Consider the following 21,959-nt stretch of genomic DNA (forward strand, 5'->3'; position numbering starts at 1 on the left):
AGTTCCTGGAGGAGCCTGCTTGCCAGCCTCTTGCCCAGACTATGGACCCTTTAAAATGTGATGTAAAAGTCTCTGTTCGTATATTTGGACTATATAGTTCGGGAACCAAACAGCTTCACGAAGCTGAGCCCCCTCTGGAACTTGTTAAGCCTAATTGATACTTTGTAGCGGCCCTCTTTCTCAGCGGTGTTTGGTCGTCGAACTATTATCAGACACAAACTCTAGAACACCGCTGGACTTCCATGATCGCCTGTGTTTGGTTCTACAACACTTAAAAAGACACTGTTCGGTGGAAACGTTCCCACGAACAAGGGGAACAAGCTCCAGGGTAAGAACATTGACTGTTTCATTAGTTTGTTCGGTTTTTAAACTACCGAACTAGACCGACCACAAGCCCTGATTCTCTGGAACCGTTTTGGGCCTGGGACCATGCGTGCTGTTTATGACTAATTATGACTTTCAGGAAATTCCTGAACCAGTCTGGGTGATTTTTGGATATGTTGGTCACCAAGATCGGAGCTATGTAATATTTGTGGGGCTTTATGTATTTTTAAGGTACTTTTGGGGTGTTTGTGAAATGTGTTTTTTGTATCTGGAGAGAATTGAGTTTTGTTCAGTTCCTGAAAAAAAAAAGAAAAGAAAACAACAACAGGGGAAGTTAGGGGTAGCGCCACAATATGGAGAAATATAGAATAAGCAAATAAATAGAAACAATTAGGAAGCTATAATATAACACACACACACACACACATATATATATTGAAGTCCCAAGAGGAGCAAAAAAAAGTCCAACATATGAAAGTCCAAAGTTATAGTATGGAAATGCACTTGCTTGTCCAACAGAATGTCTGCGTGATTCCTCAATGGGAGTACCAGGATAAGTTCAGCAGTGGAATCCGTATGAAACAGAGGGGGGAAAAAAAGCAATAATAGGGTAGTATGTTCTATCTGAGAACAGCTAAAAGGAATAAGATATAGTCCTACTCACGTTTTATGGAGCTGTAACTAGCTCCAGTATGAATGGCATATAGTGGTACAATCACCACTTTCAAGGATACGTGAGAGTAGTGTCTTTGTAGTATGAGGACCATAAAACATAAAAAGATAAAAAAGAAACAATAGTGCTTTCTATATAAAATATTGGAAGGTTAAAATTAAATGAACAACGTACTCACATTTGCCAGAGCAGGCCAACTGCTCGATGGATAATCCCCAGTAATTATATCTTGAGATGAAGTACTCACTGGAGCAAAAAAATCAGGTGCCAGACAGTTTGAGGTAAAAATAATAAAAAATAGCAGAAGTAATAAAATGTAGAAAATAAATTAAAAAAAAGGGAGTAAAATGGCACTGTCAAGTGTAGTACAAGCCAAAATACCTTTATTTTAACATATATTTAAAAAAAAAAAAAAAAAAAAAAAAAAAAAAGAGTATAAAACAGCATATGAAGTAACCACAGGGGAGGGATTATCTTGTTTTGTATGGGAGTGTCCTGGACCTGAGAGCCAATGTAATTGCGTGTATGTTTTTACTGTAGTCTACTCTCAGGTTCAGAGAGAGTGCCCCTTGCATGGGGACCTGCCTATAAGTCAAGTTGTGGTTGCCAATAAAGGTATTCCAGCTTGTATGCCCAGAAATGTGTTGTCTGGTTACTGTGAGGGGAAAGGGCTATTCTTTAAACACTGTTCCAGTGTGGCGGATTCAATGGGGAAAGTCCTTAAAGGACTAGAGCTCTCAGGACTGTCGTCCAGTGCCTGAGGGTGTTTAGAGCGAATTCCCCTTTCAGCTCCAGGAGGGAGCGGTTCTAGGACCCCAGTCAAGCCACGGCGAATGTGGGCAAAAGTGCTGCTGTTGGTCCCATGTTCCAGCTAGGAAGCGGTCCAGCCAGAGGTACAGGGAGCTCCGTTACAACGATGAATCCAGATGGGTTAGTTCTTGCTTCTCAGAGGGACTCTTGCTCTTCCCTTTTACAAGACCTACAATTAGTTGTGAATTTACAGAAATGAGTCCTAGTTCCCACTATGAGTATTCTCTTTCTGGATTTTCTACTGAACACGAAGACCACGTCACTTGGAATCCCTCGGGACAAATTGGTACATCTGACCTCCTCTTTTAGGTGCTAAAGTTGGTCCTTGAGATATCTGGCTAAGATCACGGAGAAGTTAATAGTCTTAACACCGGGCTACAACAATTCCCCTTTCCTTTGCAGAGTGCTTTCATGAAATCAGCAATCTTTTGATCTAACTTCCGCAGCTGATGTGGATTGCAGTCCTGGTAGGCTGTTAACCCATCTCCTTTTATCATATCAGGTGCTACACATTGTTAATTCATCCTTAAGACACAGGGACTAGGGTAAGATATAGTAAGATGATTGAGGAATTAAAAAAGTGGGAGGTTCTTTCCAATCTACTTCTAATGAGTCTGACACAATACCCTTAGCTTTAGAATGTCTCACCCCAATACAAAATAAATAAAAATAAAAAAATTAAAAAAAAAAAAAATCGATGTTTAGTATTGTATATACCAAATGAAAACTGGCATGCATTCAATTATACGTTTTGTCATCGGGATATAGATATAGATATATATATAAAGTTTGCAATAACTGCAGTTGTCTTGTCTGCTGATTGCAATCCCTCCCCTTCTAACACCACTCAGACTGTGTGTTCCTGATGAAGTCTTTTCAAAGCAAGTGCTCTGAGCAATTGATGCCTCTTGAGTTTAGCTCCACTGAACTAACCAACCCAGAAAGTAATATGACCTTTTCTCTGCTTGAACGCCAAGGGGGTGTAACCAGGCTAATTTATAAAAAAAAAAAAAATTAAAATCTGCACGTTTGGCAAAATGGAAAAAATATACAAGGAGACACACTATTTACAATGAAAGCTGTTCAGCAAGTGCTTTAGGAATCTAGAGTGTCCCTTTAAGTTCCATCCTGGTTTAGCGGTCAGTACCATTAAAATGTATAGATCTATGTTTTCTTATCCTTACCAAGGAGGTTTTGTATTTGAGATTATTAAAAGGGGTTATCAGTCTGCCGCACATATACTCAACATTACACATCTACTCGACAACTTTTTAAACTTCCTTAAATCCTTGGACAATGCCAAGATTGATTTACAATGGACTGCTATTAAGTTGGCTTCTCTTTTGTCTTTAGACTTGACAGTTAGAGGAGACTAGTTAATTCAAATCCATATTTCAGAACCATGGCTGTCCCGGACCCCAGAAGGGTTCCATATTATACTTAAATGGAGACAAAAAACTTCTCATTTTATTAGATTTGGTTCAGGATCTGTATGAAATAGGCTGTTTAGTCAGTCAAAATCACCATCAGCCAAGGGCCTTCCCCTTTCTATTATTTAGAAAGCTGCAGGGTGGTCGTCTAGTAAAACCTTTTACTGGAGACCATCAGACATAGGACACCTTCAGTTTCTCAAGACCATCACAGGGTGTGTGCTATACTACCCACTAGCTTTGTTAAGTGGTTATGCCTCCCAGTGGACAAACAGAGTTTGCAGGAATCTATGATCTGCAAACCTTATTTGTCTTAGGGATCAGCATAACCGCCTAACAATAACACCTGTCCCACCCTCCTAGATCATATTTGCAAGATCCAATTGTCAGAGATTTTTTACATTTAGTTTTCTTTCATTTTACAAAGGTTTCTCCTGTCGCGATTTATTATGTAATGGCTTTAGTGTACTTTTGACATGTTCTCAGGTCTATACATTGTTTCTTTGTTATCAGTTTAGCTGTGTGTAGTATTAAAAAGTCTTCATGTTCCTGGTATAGGTTTTATTTGTATATTACATATATTCCCGTTTTCCCTGATTTCTTGAAGAAAAAAAAAAAATGATATTTATATTTAGGTTTACTTTAGTTTCCCTCACCTGGATGCTTTCTTTTTGGTAGATTGTTAACAGGTTATTTATACGCTCTGCTTTGGTGGGATGAGCCAACCATCCACAGTTTGCCAATTTAAAAAATCAGAGGTAATCCGGACTCCTGCGCTCTGCAGGGCTGTTCTGAATACCTAATTGGCAGACATGCTGCTGCATTTTCACTAGCTATGCTAGGTGGTTATACTCATCCCTAAGAAAAAGTTTGCAGATCATAGTTTCCTGCAAGCTCTGTTGTCTTCAGCCTTTGCATGTCCTCTTCTAACCTAGGCCACATTTTCTGTGCCTGTCCAAATCACAGTGAGGGGACACTTAACACACAAAGCACTTCAGCAAGCTGAAGTGATTTAGGGGTTAGGTGTATCCATTAAATAACATGCATTTTTCACATTGCTCTAGATATCACATTTTGTTTCTATTACATCATTAACATCATGATAGATTATGAATAGTTTATGTATCCATACATAAAAAGATAGGCAACAGATTAATTTAGCTCACAAGCCTTGCTTTGTTGTAAATGTGGTTTTAAATAGCAGGTTATTGCTTTAGATACATCATAACTGTTCACAAAAATAACTACATTAAAACAAAAAAAAAAATGACAAGCGGCTATTGAAAATGGTATAACTGATTATTTTTTATTCAAAGTAATTTTTTATTTTAGCAAAACCATGTACAAATGAAATTTAAAGAGACACTTCAGTGCCCAAATACAAAATAAAAACACTGCTTAATTATGCATTCTCTCCATTAAGGGTATATCTAAACATGGTTTGGAAAACCTTGTCTGCATCATTTGAAAGCCCCCTTCTAAACCCGCCATGGCCATGTAGCTGCCTTGCAGAGATCTTTTTGGAAATGACAAAGCTTTTTTAGCCGTCGAGGCTGCCATCGCTCTAGTGGAATGTGCTTTAACTTAAAGATGTCACGGGTTGCACAGTGATTTCATATGCCCTATTAGTGATCTCTGTTAAACATCTTGCAATTATGCATTTGTATGCTTCTTTATCCATATATGCATCCTGTAAATTGACCAAGATGTGATTAGAGGATCTGAATGCGGATGATCAAATAAGGAAGATCTCCAAAGCTCGTTTCACAACCAACAGGTGTAACTTGGCTTCCTTAGATGATTGAGATTGGCATACAGTGGGGAGAACAATCAGTTTATTGAGGTTTGTTTTAGAGAGAACCTTAGGGTGGGGGGGAAAAAAAAAAAACTGGGATGAATTACTACTTTATCCTGATGCAAGATAGTACAGGACTGTGCTTGTAGTTCATCTGTGTCTAGCAGCCATAATTGCCACCAGGAAACCAGTTTTCAGAGATAACTTTGTTAAGACCTCATGCATGGGGGTTCAAATGGGTGAAGAGGACACAGAAAGCCTGGAGAATTAGTGACAGATCCCAGGTTGGAGGGGAGGATATAAATGAGACTTGCGAGGAGCAGCTTTGAAAAATCTCCTGGTAAGGACATTGGAGGTCAAATCAAACAGGGAATGACTACGCTCTGATACCTAGACTTTTAGGATAGAAACACTAAAATCTACTGAGAAGTCATCTTGCAGAAAACTCAAATTGACTTGACTGGGAAGAGAATGACTCGACAATCACGTTCTTCGCACCTTACGAGGAATTTCTTCCAGATTCTCAAATACATTTTGCATGTACATTTTCTTTTGTCTAATTTAGTAGTAGATCTAGCACAGGGTGCGACAAATCCCAGGGGCCATGCTGACTATGAAATTTGTTAGCCCATTCAATACTGCACCGATACCTGCCAGTGGAGTGGTTGAACTACAGTGGTTGCTGAGATTGTGTGTGCAACTGTGCCTTCCTGTCATGCAGGGTCCAGCTGGCAATGGGTGGGGTTAATTTTTATTTGTACTAGATACAGGGGGTGGGATTTTTCTTCATTTTTAAAAAAAAAATGTTAATACTTTAAAACTTTTTACGTTAACCCCTAGCTAGCCTAACACCAAATTCCCCACTAACACCCACCCCAGCTAGCTAAATATATACATTTTAAAATATTTAAATTAATAAAATAAAACGTAACCTCTGAGGGATTTAAAAAATAAATAAAAGCTTGATCGGATGCTCCCGGTCTGCCTCAAATACCAAGGCAGACCAGAGGAGTGGTAACCCCGCGATTGCTGCGATCTGAGGTTAACTTTAGTAAATGACGGAAATATTCTGTCAGGGGTCCTTAATGCAAGGACAAGCTTGATGGAAAATTTCAGTCTTTGGACAGGAAGGTGTTAAATTATCTTTATTGCACAGTTTGCTTAATTTTTTATTTCACATTGCCAGCAAGACCCTTGTGTGTGACTAAAGTTCAATTTACAGACCAGGATATAATTTTAATATTCTTTATTGTTATAGTGCAGTAAAAATTAGAAGAGTAGGAATTGACATATGGTATACATGTGAACAGTAATTGGAGACAAGCCTAATAGATAATATCAAGAGAGGCTGCACTTTTTTTGGTTAAAAAAAAAAAAAAATAGATTAATATCGTTATGTCAAGTCAATGAACAGAGTCAGATCTAAAACATTAAGAGAAACATAGATAAGACGCAAAAGAAATAAGGCTGTATCGAATGACTTTTTGCTTAATAAGAAATACCACTTGGTAATGAAATATACAATGAAAGAATGGGTAGCCTATAACTCTGCATATAAGAAGATGCATCTGCTTGGAGATAAAGATATTTTAAATCAAGTCAAAAATTCAAATGAAACCCATTTGCCAAGGGAGGGATGGCTATTACTGCATATTTTTTTTTTTTTTTTTTTACAGGGACACTATAGTTGTACTTTGTTTACTACATTCGGAGGGGCCGGTCACCTAAAAATGAACTCCAGCACTATAATGTTCAGAATACATGTTTGTATTCCTAACACTATTTTGTTCCTTTAAATCCTAAATGGCAGAGAATTGAACTATACACCAAAACAGTTTCATTAAGTTATAGTTGTTTTAGTGCTTTAGGTTGAATACAGATTAGTTGGAAGTATATAAAAATAATGACTGAACAAATGGCCGGTCTTTCTAAACAATTAAATTTCCTAAGAATATAGGCAGCTGTAGATTTATTATACAGCCAACCTTTATTTTAAAAAATATTAGGGAATCACTATGAACAGAGCCACTAACTGCACCGATTTTTACAATGAGGTTTTTCTTTTTTCTAATGTCATTCAAAGCAGCAAAGTACATATTGTAAGAGGAGCCGTCATTTCCCAAGACATTATTATTGTGTTTACTTATCTGAATTGCATTCCCAGATACGATTATGCTATTGTTCCTTTTCACTTGTAAAAATATTATTGAGCAGAGGGGGTGGGGAAATAAGATTATATAAATAAAAATTAAATGTTTAGTGAAAGGTTTAATATTAGACAAACTGTTTAGCAAAAAAATTCAGACAATACAAAAATCCAGTTTTTATTCTACTAGATGAACACATTCTGGCAAAGTACCAGTGGTCATTTGGTCAATGGTTCAACCATCAATTCTACGCAAAGATTTGCTACTTTTCTTTTCATTGAAAGGGACAGTCCAGATCCGTAATGTACTTTTAGCTTGCCGACATGCTTTGTGTGTGAAGAGCGTGTCCCCATTCCCCTTACTTGGAACAAATTAACATTGTTACACTACCCTAGCTGTGAGACAACCGGTCCGGTTACTTCCTGGCTGTTTAGCGCTGTGGAGCCAAGAGCCTCATACAGCCACAGAAAGTCTGGATGGGGATAAAAAGCTGTGCGGGTGGGGTGGGGAGCTTGCAAAAAAACTGCAAGCAAAACATCTGTAGCTTTTGGAAGCGGTTTTTGTACCAATAATAAAAAATGCATAATCAAATGCATGCATGTTTTTTTTGAGTTATACCTACTACACAGTCATTTTATTTTGTTTGGGCAGTGGTGTGGCCCTGTAGTTACAGTATGTGTTGAGGTAGGTTTGTAAATTTTCTACATTTTAGCCAACATTTGCCATGTTTGAAGCCAAGCCAGAGAATAGCAATAAGAACGGTACTGGCAATAAAGATGGGATTGTATAGGAAGAATTAAGCAGATATGAGGGACATTTCAGATACATCGAAATGAGTGAATCAAAAGTAGAAGTAGGAATATTGGATATAATGTATCACACTGGTTCACAAAATGTGATTTCTTCATGTAAAATGTCAGTTTGTTAAAATAACAGTGTTAAAGGTTGAGGTGTAGACAGCAGTAAGATAAGATGCAAAAGGCTAGGAAGTGGTGGTTAGCATGCAAGCATATATGAATAAAATATAAAAAAAAAAATGGAGAAATTATGTTTCATAGCTAAATATTTGATGTTAATGAAAAATGAAAGCCCTATTTCTCCTGAATAAAATGATCTATAATAAATGTGGCTGCACTTAATATAAAAAAAAGAGGTGAATTATTGTTTAACAGACAGTCAAATTCCAAGTTTTGTTTAAGTTTTATTTTGATACAGTAGTAACTATTGTTCGAATGTTGATCTGTAGTTGGCTGATTCAGCTTAGAGGAACCAGTAGTCTTTATATGGGTTGATTGAAGCACCCTTTTCTGTCGGAGCAGCCAGCAATGGAACCAGAATCTTTGAAAAATCCTTGGTGCTGAAAGGCAGGGCCCTGAATTGGAAATGCAGGATATTCCTCCCTGATTTGATTTGATTTCAAATCTCTTCTTGAGGTGACTATCATGGGCATGTAAATAGGTATCTTTCAAATCAAGAGTCACCATATAGTCTTTTTTTTTGTAAATGGCCTCCTTAAGCATTGCATGCAAATGTTTTGTTTACCCTCTTTAGATCTATTAGAGGACAAAATGAAAGGTCTTGTTTAGTAACAAAGGGGAAAAAAAAAAGTTTTGGAACCTTTAGGATAACTCCTTTTCTTAAAAAGTATCAGATTTTGATAGAAGCACATCTTGTTTTAATGGAGATGGGTAGCAAGAAACCAAGAATACTGGTGCTTATCTTTCCAAAAACTTTATTTGTACCAGTCTGCTATTGTGCTTAAGAATCCATGGATTTGTATTGGGTTTCCATGCATACTTGAACAATTATATACAAAATATTGGGATCCAGCTAAACATCTACAATTGAATAAACAGCAATGTAAATCGGCACCAGCTGGAAGCTTAGGCGGAAGACTAGGAGGAATTTGTCACTGAAGGAAGAATAACCTATGGTAAGAAGAGAAGAAACACCCACTGAGCCACCAATGACTGAGTAGCCCTATTTAAATGACATTGGGCGTTAGGCTTCATACTCACCTTAAGGTGATTTGTATTTTTATGCTTTGATCTTTTCATTGCGTTCCTGAGGAAGTCCACAGTAGCGGAGTAAAGGTGTTGGACCAATTTTAACTTATATACTTTTATAGATTTGTTTTAGGCTGGTTTTTATGCAATATATCATTTTAAAATGTTGTGAGCAGTTTTTGTATCCAGTTGCTAAAACCATGCAAGTGTTGGAAAGCAGGCAAAGAAGGTGATCGCCCCCCACCCTTAGCCACTTAAGGCGCAAAAACTTCGCCTGTCAGTGCATTTTTAAAGCGTAAAGCTCATTTTATTTTGATGTACTTTACTATGTGCTGTTTATTTATTCCTTTGTAGATGCTTAGATGAATCACAATATTGTGTATAGATTTGCTGATAAAAGGGGTGGGGAATTGGGAAAACCACACGGGAAACTGCATCATTTAAACAGAAGTTGCTGTGTGTTACACATTAATTAAGCAGCACAAAGGTGTAATACGGAATTATTTTGTTTTCCTATGCTTGAACAAACTGCAGTCTTCCTCCCACTCTTCTTGTGTCAAAACTTCCTCCTCTTTCTTATCTTGTCTGTTGGTCTCCTTGTAACTGCACTTTGTGTATATTTTGCCTATGAAAATTGCGAGATCTGTCATGATATTGAAATGATCTTTCTGAATTGGATGCTCCTATTCAATCGATATCTCGTCTTGGGGCAGTGTTTGTTTCTGACTTTTATTTAATGAGCTCTTCTAAAAGAAAACAGCCCATTTCTTTAGAAAGGTTTTTTGCACAATGCTGATTTAGATGCTGTATCTGCCATCCATGACCTAAACCATAAAGCCTTCTTGCAACGGATAAACCCATAACAAGAGCAGAAAAGCTTTAGTACTTCCCTAGACATATCAATCAAAAATGTATTTGCCAGTCAGATGTTATTAAGCAAATATGAAAAGGCTTACTCTGATCCTTCCGAAATACAATATTATGATTGTAGCCATATAATCTAGCAACGGATGCTCTAGCCATAGCCGTTTTGCACTGAATACCTGCCCCTTGAAAAACTCTTCTGCAGGAGGTCTCTGCCTGTTTGTTTATTGGGTCTTTTAGAATTGCTACTTTGCCAATAGGGTCTTTTTCTAGAGTTGAGCCACCTTAGGTGGTTAGTCCCATTTCTTCATTCTAAAGTTTGAATATTTAAAGGGACACTCCAGGCACCCAGACCACTTCTGCTCATTGGAGTGGTCTGGGTGCCAACTCCCACTACTCTTAACCCTGCAAGTGTAATTATTGCAGTTTTTCATAAACTGCAATAATTACATTGCAGGGTTAATTCCACCTCTAGTGGCTGTCTACTAGACAGCCACTAGAGGTCACTTCCTGGTTTCTAGCACAGGAAACCTGTGCTAGAGCGTCGCTGGACGTCCTCACGCTGTGTGAGGACCTCCAGCGTCGCTCAAAACCCCATAGGAAAGCATTGAAATGATTTTTCAATGCTTTCCTATGGGGAGACGTAATGCACATGCGCGGCATTTCCGCGCATGCGCATTAGGTCTCCTCGGCCGGTGGGCGAGATCAGTCCCGCCCACCGGCCGACGCAATCACAAGGAGGAGCGTCGCGGATGCGGAGACAGCGGCGAGGGACATCGCCGCTGTCCCAGGTAAGTGACTGAAGGGGTTTTCACCCCTTCAGTAACCGGGGATTGGTGGGTGGGAGGGAGAGGGACCCTCCAGTGCCAGCGCACTGGAGTTTCCCTTTAAAGTGTCTGGAAATGAATATCATTTTCTCAGGGTTTTCCATTCACACCACCAATTCCTTTTAGAAGTTTTACCTTCCTGCAAAATAGCGGCAACCTCTTTGATAAATGTATTTAGTTCTTCCGGTGGAAATCCTGAATTCCCCCCTAAATTGGCTGGAGATAGGATATACGAATGAGTTAGCATTCACCAGATGAAAAGTCAGAATGAGAAGAGGACCTGTATCTCGTCTCTTTACAGATAGATACGGACTAAAGTTTTCAAATGTCAGAGAGATATTAGAAAAGATTGTATCTCCTCTTGCTTAATCTTTTCCAAGAATTCGGCGGAAGAGTGGATGGACGTCTTTCTTGCATCCATCTGGAAGCATCTGGCATAGCGTACTCGTTACAGTGCATATGATTAAACCTATATGAAGCTTTTTTTTGGTGCAGAGTTGGGTATTTTCTCTTTTTCCAGTTTGTCTGGTGAGGCAGGGTTTGACATCTAGATTATATAAATATATAGATTGTAAAAACAAAAAGCATAGAAAATTGCCAGAAGCCTTTGACCTCAAAACCGTGTGGGAGGTCTGGTGACACAGTAGACCTATTCTGACAAGCACCCTTGCTATCATATAGATCAGCAAGCTTAAAGATGTTTTTACAAATTGTCAAATTTCATGCCACAATTGAAATTTCGAATGTTTCATTGGAACATCGGTGGAGTGCAAGGAATGCGTCCTACTGCTGCTCGCAGGCTCAGCTCTTGCCCAATGACTGGAGTACCACCCAGGACTTCTCCGCATAAAAAAAAAAAAAAGTTTAAGAATAAAGCCAGAAAACACACTTAACACCTTTCAGCTCGCCACCCAGGGAGCTATAACAATGCCTGCCCAAGCAACAACCCATGTGCCTCACTGGCCAAAGGAACACAACCAAGGCTTTTCCATCCGTCTCGTCGGCGGGACCAGAAAGAACGGAGGTAATTTTGGGAATAGCAGTATTTAAGGGATGACGGGTAAACTTAAGATGTTTCACAGGGTTACTTGTTGAGCACTAGAAATTTCATCTCCACTTGTAATTCAAGTATTTTAAAGTGACACTATAGTCACCCAGACCAATTCAGCTCAATGAAGTGGTCTGGGTGCCAGGTCCCCCAGGTTTTTAACCCTTCAGATGTAAACATAACAGTTTCAGAGAAACAGCTATGTTTACATTGCAGGGTGAATCCAGCCTCTAGTGGGTGTCTTCCTGACAGCCGCTAAAGGCGCTTCTGCTGGATGCGAAAAATCCAGCGTGCATAACGTCAATAGGAAAGCATTGAGAAATTCTTTCCTATGGACTGTTTGAATGTGCGCATCCGGCTCCACTCGGGAACAGACGTTGGCGGGGGAGGAGAGCCCGGCGCCGAGGGAGCCCGGCGCTGTATTAAGGAAAGCTGCTGAAGGGGGACCCTTAGGATTGTATAGTGTCAGGAAAAAGGGTTTGTTTTCCTGACACTATAATGATCCTTTAAGGAAAAATACACTTAAACGTTACTTTGCAGGACACCAAAAATATTTTGCAAACTGCTTAGTAGTCAAGTGGTTAAGCATACTTCACAGTTTCCTCTGAAAACTATTTTACCAAGTAATCAAATTGCCACGTAGAGCAATAATATATTGAACTGCATGTGATGGCATACTAGTGGGTAACACCAGACCTTCAGAGAACTCTAATGATGGCACTAGCTTATAATTACCATGGTTGTTAATAAGTATGAATTAGGAATACATTTGGTGTTGCACAGGCATTGGAAGATTTGGATCCAAGGATCTGTGCTGGGAACAGGTGTTTAAAGTGTTTTTAATCCTTTCAGGGTTGGGGGGGTGAAGGGGCATGGAGGCAGAGGGACAATTGAGTGTTAGGAATAGTTTTGTATTGCTAACACTAATGTTCCTTTACCACTTAACTGAAATAAGTTGTCTGGATAACTAAACTATTCCTTTACGGGTGAATTTTATCTAGAATGGAGGGGAAAAAAAACAAAACAATATAGTTGAAAAAGCAAAGACATTTTAGGGTATCTGGAACACACTAGTATCACTGTCTTTTGTATTTGATCACAGTTGACCATCTTTTGACTGATCTATCTTAGCTAGGAGTTTCAAACCACAGAATTATTTTTATATGAGTAAATGGCAAATAGATATTTGCCACGACAGACTGTCTGGGTTCAGTCAACACCTTTAAGAATGCTTAATTTCTTATTTAAATTTGTTCTGGAACCCTTGGACAAGTTACAGATCTTTGAAGGTCAACTCAAGGTTCTGCATCAGGAAGATTTTATTAAACCCAGTAATGTTGAAGACAAAATGATTTAGACCAATTTATTTCTTATAAGGGGTGAGAGGTTCTTGAACAGACTTCTACACAATCTTGCAAAACAAGGTTGCAGAATTAGATCCAGGTGGTGGAATACACCACTTGACCCTGTCTTTAGATGCTGAAAAGGCATTTGACAGAGTTGGGTGGGGTTTCCTCAGAGAAGTCTTGAGAATATTTGGGTTTCATGGACAGATATTGGAGGCCATTATGGCCCTGGTCCAATAGCCAGAGTACTCTGGGTCCGCTCTCCCCGATTCTATATGTTCCGTCATTGGAACCGCTGGCCTCTCCGATCAGAGAAAATAAAAAGATTAAAGGGTTCAGTACAAAGTACGGTGAACTGAAACTGAATGCGGACAATGTGATGGTGGCCTTAGTGGATCCCCAAAACTCCTTAGAAGAAACGATTAATGTGTTAGTACAATTCTCGGAGGTGTCTGGCTATATGCTTAATTTTAATAAAACCACAGCTCTAATAAATAATATCACAGTTCAAACTAAAGAGTTCTTAAAAGCCAAGTATAAATTTGATTGGGCATCAATAATGAAATATTTGGGTATAGTGATTGCTCTGATCCAAATAATATAATGGAAGCAAATTTCCTCCCGCTCCTCAAACGACTAAACAGTTAAAAGACTGGGGAAAGTTGGAAGTTGGGGAAGAATATTTTAAGATCATATGTTCTCCCGAGATGGTTATACCTTCTCTGTATGGTACCCCTTTCAGTTACAAGCAGCTGGCTTTCTATGATTCAAGGGTCATTTAGGAATTTTGTTTGACGCAGTAAAAAAAAAAAATCAAGGCTAAAATTAGATTGGCTTAAATTGAAACCTGCACAAGGTGGTCTTTCTATGCAAGATAACACAAGCATGTTAATACATGTATTTATTACACAAAAGGAATCATCAAAAGAAGAAAACTGGTACAAGGTGGAAAAAGACCTAACAAAACAGAAAGACTTAGGGTTTGAATAACAGAAGGTACAAAAATGTCTAAAGTTAAAGACTGTTTAATCCTGGATCATATTTTGACTAATTGGCAGAAATTTAGGAAGAAAGTCTTAAACACTTCCTTAGAAAATTTAGCAAACAATATAAAAGATATAAATCTCGAGAAATGGTATAGAAGTGGTTTAACAACAATAAAATGATTTATTATAGGACAAATGTATTAAAACAATGAGAGAAATATCTGAAGAAGCACAAGAACTTTTTTTAATTATCCAAAAGGACTTAATATCAGCATTCCAGCAAGTATGTAAATCAGTTAGATGTCTGAACTTGACAGAGATGCAATTTAAACTCAACAACTATATTTATTTGGTTCCAAGCCGTCTCAACAGGATGTGGTCTGGCCATACTGATAGGTGTTGGAGATGTGAAACACAAAAAGGCGATTTATTACATATTTGGTGGAAGTGTGAATCGATTCAGAGGTTTTGGGGACAGATATAGGATAAATTCCAAGTAATTAGTAAGATTAACCCCTTAAGGACACATGACATGTGTGACATGTCATGATTCCCTTTTATTCCAGAAGTTTGGTCCTTAAGCAGTTAAACTTCCACTAAAACCCAAAACTTATCTACTACATCTTAATCTTCCAAAAATGTCCAAAGCAGAGTATGACATAGTAGTAGTACATGTCTTGTTAGCAGTAAAGATTACAATAGTAAGAAAATGGAAATTTGTATACCACCAACTCCTCTTCCAATTAAATATGGAAAAAGGAATAGAAAGGCATTACAATTTTACCCAGAAGAGGAATCATAATTGGATCTATGGATAAAATTGATCCCTGTGTCGGGAGCCTAGCAGCGCAACTGAATAGACGCCATATTACATAGCTCCGAGTGCAAAAAATAAAATCCACTAAATATCACCGGCATCACTGCACACCCAGCCGAACAAAGGGCAGATATCGCAGCAGCACATCACCCTGAACCCGCTGATGCCTTTTTTCCTCAGCCCGGGGAAAAACAGAGAGCCGAGGCTCCAAGGCCTACCACGCCAGCAGACAACCCTCCGCATACGGAAGCCTCCCAGACTGGGACGAACCAGACTTCCTAACCCTGCTGGCAGGCAATATGGGCAGGAGAAACCGAAAGACACCCGCGACTACCACCGGAACGCAGCAAGACATGCCAGATGCTGCAACACGCAACACCCACGAAGGTACCGCAAGAAGCCTCACTCTCCCGAGAGCCCTCGACCTCAGGCCGAAGTCCAACACCGGCACACAGAGAGACCCCATACCCACCCGTAACAGAAGCCCCGGCAACAAAACGGGAACTCCAAGACATGCTCATCGGCCTCCAAAACAATCTTAGGGCGATGTGGGAGGCGAACCTGGCAGCCCTCACAACAGAGGTACAGGCCGTTAAAATGCGTACGCAGACAACTGAGGGAAACGTGACAGATCTACAAAAGGGACTTCAAGCACTGAGCGACAGGGTGCAACACCTGCAAGATACACAGGACGAAACGAACAGACAAATAAACATATTGGATGACAGGGGAAGGAGGAAAAACATAAAGGTACGAGGAATAGCAGAGACAATACCCCTAGAAGAATTGCCACACTTCGTGAGAAGGTTAGTGACATCCTTAATGCCAGCAAAAGAAGCCAAATACCTTGCATTTGATGGGGCATACAGAATAACCAAATCCCCAAGGGCCCTCAAAACTGCACCACGTGACGTCATCCTTAAGTGTCAAACGATGTCTACCAAGCTAAGCCTACTAGCGGCGATTAAAGGGAAGATGCCATATAACTTCGAGGAATGCAAAAGCTCCTTCTTCCAAGACCTCAGCAGAGCCACACTAAAATGGCGAAAAACCATGCAGCCCCTCGCGCAGACCCTACAAAAAAGGGGTGTCCTACAGATGGGCAACACCACACACAATGTGGGTCACCAAAGAAGGGAAGCACTACAAGGCCACAGACCCTGCAGACGCTCCCGCGCTCCTGGCGGCACTGAACTTACCTTCATGTCACACCACCACCCATGAACTGCCGGGCACACAGCCTTGGATGAACTGACAACGATACATTTTCATCTGTCAACAGAGGAGATAGGAGACCGACGACCTGAAAACAGCAGACCCAAGCTGCAGTGACATATATGAGACTATCACAGTTTAAAAATGTTTAGCATGTTTGTTGATACATCTCCGCTTACTTTGCCTACAATCATACACCCACACACCGACACATGCCTTGCCGGGACACCCAAACAGCACACATGACGCGCACACACACCCCCCTCCCCACACAGGGCACAGAAGTGTCAGGAAAGAATGAACACTAAGGGGACATGGGCTCAGAATTCCAGACAAGGGCCAGAACTGGGCCAAAAGCCAGAGCCCACACTAGCGACCATCTTACATAGATATCCCACTCACCAGAGGAGGAACCTACCCGGAAGATAACGTAGACACTAATAGGAATCATAGCCCCCCCAACAGGTGAAGGAAACGCAATAGCAAAGCCAACTCCCCCCTTACCTAAACCTAAATGACCTCGATCTAGCAAACATCACTGGCACACAACCCCCGCAGCACTACACGTAGGGGGGGGTCAACTACCCATAACAGCGACCAATTTGTTACAACCCAACAGACCACCATACCCATAAAAATGTGCACTAAACTAACCCGACATAACTAAGAAGACATAATGTTACATGCGATGTTATCCACTGTATATGACCATGGTGTAAAAGTGTACACGTATGTTACATGCAAATCTGCACCAAAAATAAAGAATTACAAAAAAAATTGATCCCTGTGTCAGCATGATAATAAGTAAGTCAAGGATTAGTTGAGAAGATATTTAACCTCTCTAGGAGCTGTCCTGTCGGACATATATGTTCTTCTATATGTAACCCCGCTTAACAAAATGAGATGTCATAATATGAATGTGAGGTTTTATAATAGGGGAGAAGAACTTTCTAAAAGTATATAAGTGTACGTATATTATGGAATTTATGTCTTGTATAGTTATGTTTTTGTTTTGGAAAAAAAAAAAAAAAAACAATTAAAATGAATAAAGATTAAATTAATGAAAAATAAATAAATCCAGGTAAATTATGACCCTTAAATATGTGAGCTATGCAGGTTTACTGCCAGAGCCTGTGTCAAAACAGAGGCCTGAAATACCAAATAAAAAAATAAAAAAAAAGGAATTAAAGGGATTTTACTTCCTATGATATTTGGGTTCCCATTACCATCCAACAAGCTGCATGTAAAAAGAAAATATATATGAATCAAACACCACGAGTATCAAGTATAAGTGAGAAATTCACTTTAATTAGCAATAGGACTTGAATATTTCTTGTATGGGGGGGGGGGGGGGGGCGGACCCACACAGCACACAGTGGGAAAAGGTATGATGTAATGCAAGGAGAGAGAGCCTCCAGGCATTGTTAGAGAAACACCCAACACTGGATGTAAAAAGACAAATATATATGGCCTCAGGATAAACCTCATCAACATGTGACCCAAACAGGTTCTAATTTTGGAATAAGTCAATGCTGCCAAACCAGGAATGTAAACATACATTAACAATGCAATATACAGTGAGCAATAAAAAAAAAAAAATTGATAACAGTGTTTGTGTCAATTCAATTTAGGAGAGAAAACTGCACTTTATATAGATCTTCATGTGTCATGTCATAGATGAACTCTTGTATTTCATGGTTCAGCTAAAATCTGAAACAGTGGCTCATTCAGCCAAAGGCGTACTCATGCCATGCATGAATTTCCCGTATGGTGAAATGGGCCAAAACCACACCATGCAGCAGGGTGAGACAAAAACAGTTGCTGCAATAAGAGGTATTTAAAAAGGAAAGCCAACATTATACAAGATATATATATATATATACCAGGCCATACTGTTTATAAAACATATCACTAGTTCCAGGACAGAATGTATGTGGCCAATAGTGCATTTGCTTTATATGAGAGTATGATAAGTAAACAGTGTCACAGTTTCTTACCCAATGAGTTTCAAAGCTACACTAGACTTTGTTTATTCTGTTACTGGAGCACATGTCATATGCAAACAGGATTGTTAAGTTTTTCCTGTCTCTGTAAGCAATGTAGTATAGGTACTTATAACAATTTAACCCCAGTGATTCCAGTTGTATTACTCTATTCCCTGCAAATCAAATGACAGCTCCCAGAACACATGTGATTTAATGCCAAAAAGAAGGAAACAATGAATTCCACAAACTGAACTTCTCAATAGATTAACTAAAATTACAACCCAAGCAAGTACATACTATTAAAATATCCAAATAACTAACAAATCTCTCATAAGGACATCTTCACAAAAGAAAAATACTGAATAAAAAGTAACCAAGTATGAGCAGGACAAAACCCAACACTTAAGATTTGTGGGTTAAACAGTTATATTTGCGAAAACAAAGAATAAGCAATGTCCACCTCTTAAAATGTGGGGGCGAAAATTTCATCAGGGGTGAGGCAGACCTACACCTATGGGTGCTATAAAACCCAGACAGCAAGTAAACCAATTTAATAGTAATTTACTATTGTCTAATTATAGCAGTGCAAAATTTGCTGACGCTAGAAAAAAATGTGATCAATATGTAACACATATATATAACACCATGTCACATAACAGGTGGCAAAAGGGTAATGCCCCCAGCTGTTGTGGAAATACAACTTCCATGCTGCCTTGCCAGCCCTTAACCTGGCAAAGCATTATGGGAGTTTTAGTTCCAACAGCTGGGAATGTACCTTTTTCACCTCTGAGGAAAAATTAACCAGTGAATTTCGAGTCACCCCAGCTTCATCTTCTGCATGGAGAAGCCTAGACCAAAGAGCTTACAATCACCATAGGTCAGCTTATTATAAAGTAGGAGGTGCAGATTACTCTCTAGGTCACTTCTAGCCAACCAGTGGTACAGTAAGTGGTGAAACCTACATTTCCCAAAATGCTCAGTCAGTTTGGGGGGGGGCACTCTAGCTGTCCAGGACTACGTTTCCCGAGATGCACAAAAAAAAACAAATGAATGGGGGGGACGGACGTGATTCAACCACATCTGGATCACAAATGGTTGGCTGGGCATCGTGGGAAACGTAGTCCACAACAGTTTTTCGTGCCCACTGCTGGCTAAGCATGATGGGAACGGTAGTAAGTCGCAGCAGGAGTGCCCATGATGGGAAATGTAGTACAGCACGAGCCATGGCTAGAATAGGAGACAGCTGGGCCGCAGAGCTGACAATCTAATGTGGACTTGTGATTGCTATGCCAGCTCCTCAGTGACAATAAAGGGGGGGGGATAGAGGAGGGGCTGGCAGGATAGAGCCCACCTCCCCCGGTGTGTGTGTGTGTGGGGGGGAGCCCAGCCCCCTCTCCCTCGGCCCCCCTCCCCCCGGGCCGGTGTGAGCAGCGGGTGGCGGGAAGCTGCCAGTCCCCTCCTCCAGCCCCCCCGGGGCCCCCAAGCTCACCTCACATCCCGGGCCCCGCTCCTCGCTCCCGATCCTCCCGGTCTCCGAGCGGGCACACGTTCTGCCAGCGAGAGGGCACAATGGATCCGGCGGTAGGGGGTTAATACCCCGGCCCAGGCCCCGGGCCCGCCGCTCAGCCCTGGCGGGAATCCCCGATCGATGGGCGGCTATTATTAATGTGTAGTAAGGGTGCTGGCGGGGGGTCCGCCAAATATCAAATAATAATAATAGCAATAATAATAACCCCCGGGCCGCGCCTGGCAGGGAGCAGCAATCCTAAGCCGCCATCTGGCGGTATCTCGCTCACCGGAATGGCGCCGCCGCTTGGCCGGAGATCGGGCGCCCTCTGGCGGAGACACGCCGAATGGCTGACAGGGGGCGGGGTCCTCCAAGGGTCGCCATGGAAACGGGCGGGAGAGAGGGAGAGGCGTCGCCGACAGTGTCGCTATAGCGATGAGGGGGCGGGGAGCAGAAAGGAGGGGGGAGAGTCCGCGCGGCGCTCAGCCGTGGAGCGCGATAAGGGGTCGCCATGGAAACGGCGAAGGGGCTAGAGCCAATGGGATGCTTAATACGGCCTATGGCTCTCCGCAGGGAGCACGGATTAACTCCGGGTCTGTGCGCGCGCTCTTTTTATTGTGTGACTAGAAAAAAAAAAGAACAAAAACACGATAGGTATGCGCAGGCGCGTGACGCACGGCCGCCTCACGTGCCCACGGGCACGCGCGCGAGTCTGGTAAACGATGTGCGTAGTTGGATAAGGAGAGGGCGGCGCGCGCCCCCTACATCAAGGCGGAGAGGTGCGCGCGCCCGGTAGGGTTTACTGCAATGCGCATGAGCCGATCCTTGTGCAACAGCCGTTGGGCGGGCTCTGTCGTCACGACAACAGACACGTCAATGGGGAGCTAGGGAAAGGCAGGCGGCGAGTCGCAGTGTACAGTGCTGCCATCTACTGAGCATCGCTGGGAACCGCAGGCACTCACAGGCTGTCTATAGGCGAAAGCAGCACTGACACATTGCAGGGTTATTTACTAAACGACAGACTACTAGACGATGTGAAAGCATAGCTGCATTTTAACTTTTCGGTTATTTTGACCTTAAATTTGAAATACACTTTTAATTCATTTTGAATTCTCACCTTAGTGAATAACCATGTCACAGTGATTATAATGTCTGTATCTCCCTCTGAGAGTTCGTATCCAGAGAGAGAGAATAACCCTGTCACAGTGCTTATAGTGTCTGTATCTCCCTCTGAGAGTCCGTATCCAGAGAGAGAATAACCCTGTCACAGTGCTTATAGTGTCTGTATCTACCTCTGAGAGTCCGTATCCAGAGAGAGAATAACCCTGTCACAGTGCTTATAGTGTCTGTATCTAACTCTGAGAGTCCGTATCCAGAGAGAGAATAACCCTGTCACAGTGCTTATAGTGTCTGTATCTACCTCTGAGAGTCTGTATCCAGAGAGAGAGAATAACCCTGTCACAGTGCTTATAGTGTCTGTATCTCCCTCTGAGAGTCCGTATCCAGAGAGAGTGAATAACCCTGTCACAGTGCTTATAGTGTCTGTATCTCCCTCTGAGAGTCCGTATCCAGAGAGAGAATAACCCTGTCACAGTGCTTATAGTGTCTGTATCTACCTCTGAGAGTCTGTATCCAGAGAGAGAGAATAACCCTGTCACAGTGCTTATAGTGTCTGTATCTCCCTCTGAGAGTTCGTATCCAGAGAGAGAGAATAACCCTGTCACAGTGCTTATAGTGTCTGTATCTCCCTCTGAGAGTCTGTATCCAGAGAGAGAACCCCAAAGCCCCCCAAACTCACCAGTGCCCCAGAAGTGCCCACACCAATCTCAGGGACGCTTGCAGGGGCACCTTCTTCAACCAGGTTCCGCTCGCGAGGTCTCTGTGTGGCACCCTGCAAGGGAAGCATCTTCTTTTGTGATGCGAATGCTCCCCCTGGATGGCATTCGTCTGTACAAATTGGCGGCCACCCGGGGAGCATTCATGAATTACTTCCCTTGCGTTTTCACACTTATGTTGCAAGTGTGAACATTCTGATTAATAGGTGTGAACGTTCTAATGGGGCACTGGGGAGGAGAACGAACGAGTCGGGAAACAATCCACGAACGCTCCCCTTAACTGTACTAATCGCTGCCAGCCAGAGGAGCGCTCATCAATAGCTTCCCTAGCAGTTTGCCGTTTG

General features: G+C 41.3%; 1 protein-coding gene and 1 long non-coding RNA gene across 5 annotated transcripts in view; one reads left to right on the top strand and one right to left on the bottom strand.

The window, feature by feature from the left end:
* STAG1 (STAG1 cohesin complex component) overlaps window positions 1-20,091 on the bottom strand; it is a 127,322-nt gene extending 107,231 nt beyond the window's left edge. For 3 of the 4 annotated variants that reach the window (XM_063442236.1, XM_063442235.1, XM_063442238.1), the window contains exon 1: window positions 19,763-20,085. The gene's annotated coding sequence lies outside the window, so the exon portion shown is untranslated. Of the gene's footprint in view, window positions 1-19,762 lie in introns of all 4 variants that reach the window. The other variant, XM_063442237.1, reaches the window with a different exon arrangement.
* Window positions 1-21,959, top strand: part of LOC134586612 (uncharacterized) — an 880,984-nt gene that overhangs the window by 386,900 nt on the left and 472,125 nt on the right. The gene's annotated exons all lie outside the window — the stretch shown is intronic.

The sequence above is a fragment of the Pelobates fuscus genome, chromosome 2, assembly GCF_036172605.1.
Source record: "Pelobates fuscus isolate aPelFus1 chromosome 2, aPelFus1.pri, whole genome shotgun sequence".
Taxonomy (NCBI): domain Eukaryota; kingdom Metazoa; phylum Chordata; class Amphibia; order Anura; family Pelobatidae; genus Pelobates; species Pelobates fuscus.